Source organism: Dendrobates tinctorius, unplaced genomic scaffold, assembly GCF_039654945.1.
Source record: "Dendrobates tinctorius isolate UK_male_01 unplaced genomic scaffold, ASM3965494v1 ptg000133l, whole genome shotgun sequence".
Classification (NCBI taxonomy): Eukaryota; Metazoa; Chordata; class Amphibia; order Anura; family Dendrobatidae; genus Dendrobates; species Dendrobates tinctorius.
The window spans coordinates 1-7372 of record NW_027361801.1 but is presented as its reverse complement, the minus strand read 5'-3'; the positions used below and the strand labels follow the sequence as shown (position 1 = coordinate 7372).

General features: G+C 46.6%; 1 non-coding gene across 1 annotated transcript; it reads left to right on the top strand.

The window, feature by feature from the left end:
- Positions 1-6295: 6295 nt before the first annotated feature.
- Positions 6296-6410, top strand: TRNAL-CAA (transfer RNA leucine (anticodon CAA)). The gene is made up of 2 exons: positions 6296-6333; positions 6365-6410. It is a non-coding gene; the product is annotated as a tRNA-Leu (tRNA).
- The last annotated feature ends 962 nt before the right edge of the window (positions 6411-7372 follow it).

The window sequence follows — 7372 nt, the reverse complement described above, 5'->3', positions numbered from 1 at the left end:
CCAGCACCTCGGCGGTGTGTCTGTCGCCCAAACACATCATCTGCAACACAGCCTGCTGACGCTTTCCACTAGCTGCTCGATAGGGGGACACCTCGTGTGCAACAGTGGCAGCTGCAGATGGAGTGCTCGTACGACTGCGCTCTGTGGACGAGCTTTCGCTTCTGGAGGAGGAGGAGGAGGGTGGAACGCCTACAGCCAACTGTTTCCTATACCGTGGGCTAGGCAGCACTGTCCCACCACCGCTGTCCCCTGTGGACCCTGCATCCACCACATTAACCCAGTGCGCAGTGATGGACACGTAACGGCCCTGGCCATGCCGACTGGACCATGCATCAGTTGTGAGGTGCACCTTTCCACTGACTGACTGCTTGAGTGCATGGACAATGCGGTCTTTCACATGATGGTGGAGGGCTGGGATGGCTTTGCGAGAGAAGAAGTGGCAACTGGGTAGGCCATAGCGTGGTACTGCATAGGCCATGAGTTCGCGGAAAGCTGCGCTTTCCACCAACCGATAGGGCATCATCTCAAACGAGATTAGTTTGGCAATGTGGGCGTTCAAACCCAGTGTACGCGGATGAGAGACTGAGTACTTTCTTGACCTACTCATAGTGTCTGGGAGGGTGAGCTGGACTTGAGAGCTGCATATGGTGGAAGTAGCGGTGGACAGGGCGGACTGAGAGAGGGTTGATGATGGTGATGGAGTTGGTGTTCTTTCTGATGGCCTAGATTCAGTATTTCGTTGATATAACAGTGGGATTCCCTGACTGCTGTGGCCTTGCAACGACACCTCAACATTTGCTGCTGTGCTAAAGGGTGGGCTTACAGTGGGGGAAACAATGTAGCGTTGCTGACTACATTCTTTGTGATCTGTTGCACATGTGGCACTTGAGGTTTGGTGTTGTGTCCACGCTTGCAAGTGCATGCTGGTTAAATGTCTAAGCATGCAACTGGTATTCAAATTTTTCAGATTTTTTCCTCGGCTAAAGGTCTTTGCGCACTTCTTACAGATAACCTTGGCCTGATCATGAGGATTTTGTTCAAAAAAGTGCCACACTGCACTCTTCCTACTTTGGCAGACATTTTGCGGCCTAGCACGCAGTGATGTTTTGACCCTCTGGACAAGCTGTCCTGCAACTCTTTTGATTTTTGGAACCTGTCTTTGGAGTGCTCCGGGCCTGCCAGATAACAGCTGTTGGGATGTTGATGTCAGCTGTGGATGCTCCTCATCTGAGCTATTGGAAGCAGCACCCTCTTCCCGCAATGGATGCCAATCTGGGTCAACAACTGGGTCATCCATCACCTCCTCTTCAATGTCATGTGCACCTTCCTCTGTGTCACCGTGTATGGTGGTATAGTGTGCGGGAAGGGGCACCTGAGTCTCATCAGGGTCAGAATCTTGCTCTGTACACTGCGAGGACAATGTAGTGATCTGAATGAATGTACCAGCAGAATCATCTATCAGCGGCTGTGCATCAGTGTACTCCATGTCAGATTCATCTTGGCCTGGGTAATTCACCATTTCACTTGATAATCCAGGCATGGTATGTGAAAACAGCTCCATGGAGTAATCAGTAGTATGGCCTGCGTCATCCTTCAATCTTGGTTGTGGTGAAGGACACAAGGAAAGGTGTGGTTCATGAACATGAGCCTCCAATGACGACTCAGTGCTTTTACTTTTTACAACTTCAGAAGAGGAGGCGATAGAGCTGGAGGCTGAGTCAGCAATGTAAGACAAAACTTTTTCCTGATGCTCTGGCGTTAAAAGCGGTTTGCCAACTCCTAGAAAACTAAGCCTTTGAAGCCTTATGGAGCCAGACGATGACGCAGGCTCAACACCTCCTGCATTCGGTCCTATTTTGCTTTTGCCACTACCATCAGATCCACCACCAACACCATCATTACCAGCTGCCAACCCCCGCCCAATTCCACGGCCTCTTCCACCAGCCTTCCTCATTTTTGGTAGAAATGTAGACAAAATCCTACAAACTATATAGTAATGTAAAACAAGGTACAAGTTGTCTATAGGACAGGGGAGATTTAGATTTTCTGCAGACACTTGTGGACACTGGACACTTGGATTGTGTGAGGCCCACTGAATATCACAGCGCTATGTCACAGGCTCGATGGCACAGGTGTGAAAAAAGTGACTACAGGATAAGGGAGATTTTGAATTTCTGGGAGATTTTGAATTTCTGCAGACACTTGTGGACACTGGACACTTGGATTGTGTGAGGCCCACTGAATATCACAGCGCTATGTCACAGGCTCGATGGCACAGGTGTGAAAAAAGTGACTACAGGATAAGGGAGATTTTGAATTTCTGGGAGATTTTGAATTTCTGCAGACACTTGTGGACACTGGACACTTGGATTGTGTGAGGCCCACTGAATATCACAGCGCTATGTCACAGGCTCGATGGCACAGGTGTGAAAAAAGTGACTACAGGATAAGGGAGATTTTGAATTTCTGCAGACACTTGTGGACACTGGACACTTGGATTGTGTGAGGCCCACTGAATATCACAGTGCTATGTCACAGGCTCGATGGCACAGGTGTGAAAAAAGTGACTACAGGATAAGGGAGATTTTGAATTTCTGGGAGATTTTGAATTTCTGCAGACACTTGTGGACACTGGACACTTGGATTGTGTGAGGCCCACTGAATATCACAGCGCTATGTCACAGGCTCGATGGCACAGGTGTGAAAAAAGTGACTACAGGATAAGGGAGATTTTGAATTTCTGCAGACACTTGTGGACACTGGACACTTGGATTGTGTGAGGCCCACTGAATATCACAGTGCTATGTCACAGGCTCGATGGCACAGGTGTGAAAAAAGTGACTACAGGATAAGGGAGATTTTGAATTTCTGCAGACACTTGTGGACACTGGACACTTGGATTGTGTGAGGCCCACTGAATATCACAGTGCTATGTCACAGGCTCGATGGCACAGGTGTGAAAAAAGTGACTACAGGATAAGGGAGATTTTGAATTTCTGGGAGATTTTGAATTTCTGCAGACACTTGTGGACACTGGACACTTGGATTGTGTGAGGCCCACTGAATTTCACAGCGCTATGTCACAGGCTCGATGGCACAGGTGTGAAAAAAGTGACTACAGGATAAGGGAGATTTTGAATTTCTGCAGACACTTGTGGACACAGGACACTTGGATTGTGTGAGGCCCACTGAATATCACAGTGCTATGTCACAGGCTCGATGGCACAGGTGTGAAAAAAGTGACTACAGGATAAGGGAGATTTTGAATTTCTGGGAGATTTTGAATCTCTGCAGACACTTGTAGACACTGGACACTTGGATTGTGTGAGGCCCACTGAATATCACAGCGCTATGTCACAGGCTCGATGGCACAGGTGTGAAAAAAGTGACTACAGGATAAGGGAGATTTTAAACTTCTGCAGACACTTGTGGACACTGGACACTTGGATTGTGTGAGGCCCACTGAATATCACAGCGCTATGTCACAGGCTCGATGGCACAGGTGTGAAAAAAGTGACTACAGGATAAGGGAGATTTTGAATTTCTGCAGACACTTGTGGACACTGGACACTTTTGGATTGTGTGAGGCCCAATGAATATCAGAGCGCTATGTCACAGGCTCGATGCAGCAGGTGTGAAAAAAGTGACTACAGGATAAGGGAGATTTTGAATTTCTGCAGACACTCGACACTTTTGGATTGTGTGAGGCCCAATGAATATCAGAGCGCTATGTCACAGGCTCGATGCAGCAGGTGTGAAAAAAGTGACTACAGGATAAGGGAGATTTTGAATTTCTGCAGACACTTGTGGACACTGGACACTTTTGGATTGTGTGAGGCCCACTGAATATCAGAGCGCTATGTCACAGGCTCGATGGCACAGGTGTGAAAAAAGTGAATTGTAGAATTGGGCAGAATAGGAATCTCCCTAGAGTGTAGGACTGTAAGAACGGAACAAGTCCTCCACTTATCCTTCCACAGTGACACACAGATAGCTTCACTGTGGCTGTGATAACAGCCGTTACACGGTACTGTGTGAGGAGCGTACACCGCTGTATGGTGTGAATAAATGAACGCTCAGTACCTTAGCAGGACAAAAAAAAAATTGGGATTGCTTTTAAAAAAGCAGTTTGCAGAGCAGTGGGGAAACAGCAATGCAGCTGTCAGGAAGCCTTAGAAGGCAGCCTAACAACCAACACCGCTGATCCACCACAATATAGCCTCCCCTTGCACTGCACACACAGTGACTGGTGTGTTGCACAGGCAAAAACGCTCGCAGCAGAAGCAGTTTTTTTGTCTTCTTCCCTGCCTAACGCTCTCCCTACAGAATCAGCAACCTCTCCCTATGCTAAGATCGGCAGAAGTAAGATGGCGGTCGGCGTGCACGCCCTTTTATAACCCCTGTGACGCCCACCAAAGCAAGCCAATCACTTGCATGCCCTTCTGAAAGATGGTGGCGACCCCTGCCTATGTCATCACGTTGCCCACAGTGTCCGTGGATCCTGATTGGCTGAAAAAGAGCGCTAAACAAACTTTTGAAACGCGACTTTGGCGCGTAAGTCGCCGACCTCGTGGACGACCTCATCCTAGGGTCGGGTTTCGTTTCATGAAACCCGACTTTGCCAAAAGTCGGCGACTTTTGAAATTGTTCGACCCGTTTCGCTCAACTCTAATGATAACCCTAAATCTTCTGATCTAAAGTAAGATGCCTTTTCCGTTTGGCCACGTGCTCTTCAGAATGGCGCATGATGCTTTCATAACAAACGCTCAGTATATATACATTTTTTCAAAAAGTGTGGAGAAAGAGAATGCCATGACCACGAAGGGACTTTAACCCTCAATCTTCTGATCCGAAGTTCGACGCCTTATACATTAGGCCACGCTGTCTTTTGATTGGCATGTGATGCTTGAGTACGTGGTTCCGTGGTCTAGAATTAGAATCTTACTGAGTCCAATGACGAAGACACGCTTACATCTCTCTCTCAGCACGTGTATACTTTTTTTCAAAAAAACTCATGGAAACTGACTGCCATGATGGGACTCGAACCCTCAAAATTCTGATCTGAAGTCAGACGGCATCTTACCCATTGATGTTCTCTCTCTCTCTCTCTCTCTCTCTCTCTCTCTCTCTCACTCTCTCTCTCTCTCTCTCTCTCTCTCTCTCTCTCTCTCTCTCTCTCTCTCTCTCTCTCTCTCTCTCTCTCTCTCTCTCTCTCTCTCTCTCTCTCTCTCTCTCTCTCTCTCTCCACAATTACCATCTTCAGAATCAAAATGTGATCACATTGTCTTTATATTTTCTTGGTAAATTTAAGCAAAATTCCCCCTTAGTTAACGATGCTTGCATTCGTGCTCCATGGTGCAGATTAATATTCTCACATTCTAGAATCTTACCTACTCTGATTACTATAGCACGCTTACATCTTTGTCTCTCAGCATGTGTATACATTTTTTCCAAAAAGCACATGGAAACAGACTACCACAACTGGACTCAAACACTCAATGCTCTGATATGAAGTCAGGACCTTGCATTCATGCTCCCATGGTCCAGAATAACATTCACACATTCTAGAATCTTACCTAGTCTAATGACTATGACACGCTAACATCTCTGTCTCTCAGCATGTGTATAAATTTTTGATCTAAAGAAAGACACCTTACCCATTCTCTCTCTTAATCTATCTTTCTATCTCTCTCTCTCTCTCCACAATTACCATCTTCAGAATCAAAATGTGATCACATTGTCTTTATATTTTCTTGGTAAATTCAAGCTTAATTCCTCCATAGCTAACGATGCTTGCATTCATGCTCCATGGTGCAGAATAACATTCTCACATTCTAGAATCTACCTACTCTGATTACTATAGCACGCTTACATCTCTGTCTCTTAGCATGTGTATACATTTTTTCCAAAAAAGCACATGGAAACAAACTACCACAACTGGACTCAACCTCTCATTGTTCTGATATGAAGTCAGACCCTTGCATTCCATGCTCCCATGGTCCAGAACAGCTTTCTTACATTCTAGAATCTTACTAGTCTGATGACTATGACACGCCAACATCTCTGTCTCTCGGCATGTGTATAAATGTTTGATCTAAAGAAAGACACCCTTACCCATTCTCTCTCTCTCTCAATCTATCTTTTCTATCTCTCTCTTTCTCTCTATTTCTCCAAAATTTCCATCTTCAAAATCACAACGTGATGGCATTGTCTTTATATTTGTCTTGGTAAATTCTAGCTAAATTCCTCCTTAGTTAACCGAATGGGAATAGCTGTAGCACCCACAATGCAGTTGGTCAGGATGGCCGAGTGGGCTAAGGCGGCAGACTCAAGAATGATTTCTTTCCCCACACAGCGCTGCATTTTCTGGTCTCCAAATGGAGGTGTGGGTTCAAATCCCACTTCTGACAGCTGCTTTTTGTGTCCTTACTTGTCTACAACTGACCCTTCTTTCTAAACTGTCATATAACCCTCTCAGCATCTGTACATTTTTTTCTAAAAGCATGTGGAGAGAGACTGCTACGACCACGAAGGGATGATTAACCCTCAATCTTTTGACCCAAACTAAGACGCCTTTTCCATAGGCTACTTGCTCTTCAGATTGGCGCATGAGGCTTTCATAACAACTAGTGTTGAGCATTCCGATACCGCAAGTATCGGGTATCGGCCGATACTTGCTGTATCGGAATTCCGATACCGACTTCCGATATTTTTTGTCCAATATCGGAATTCGGCATCGGAATCGGAAGTTCAGTTGATTGACGGCCCTGACGTCATCATGATGCGCGGTGTGTGCGCATCATGATGCGCCGTCATTCGGGCCGTCCGGGGGTCTCTGCCGGCCTGCCGGGGGGGCTGTGCCGGCCTGCCGGGGGGGCTGTGTGGACTGCCCGGGGGTCTCTGCCGGCCTGCCGGGGGGCTGTGCCGGCCTGCCGGGGGGCTGTGCACCCTGTGGGGGTCTGTACCGGCCTGCCGGGGGGCTGTGCCGGCCTGCCGGGGGGCTGTGCTGATGTCCGGGGTCTGTGCAAGCATCGTCCGATGGGACTACAAGTCCCATCGGGCGATGCCTGCCTACCATGACAGTGATTGACACATTAGCCAATGATGGGACAGTAGTAGTCCTCTGGCTAATGTGTTAAATGTAAAAAAAAAAAAAAAAAAAAAAAAAAAAAATACTACATACATACTACATGCTACATACATACTACATATATACTACATACATACTACATACATGCTACATACATACTACATGCATGCTACATACATACTACATATATACTACAAACATACTGCATGCTACATACATACTACATACATACCTACATACATACTACATGCATGCTACATATATACTACATGCTACATACAT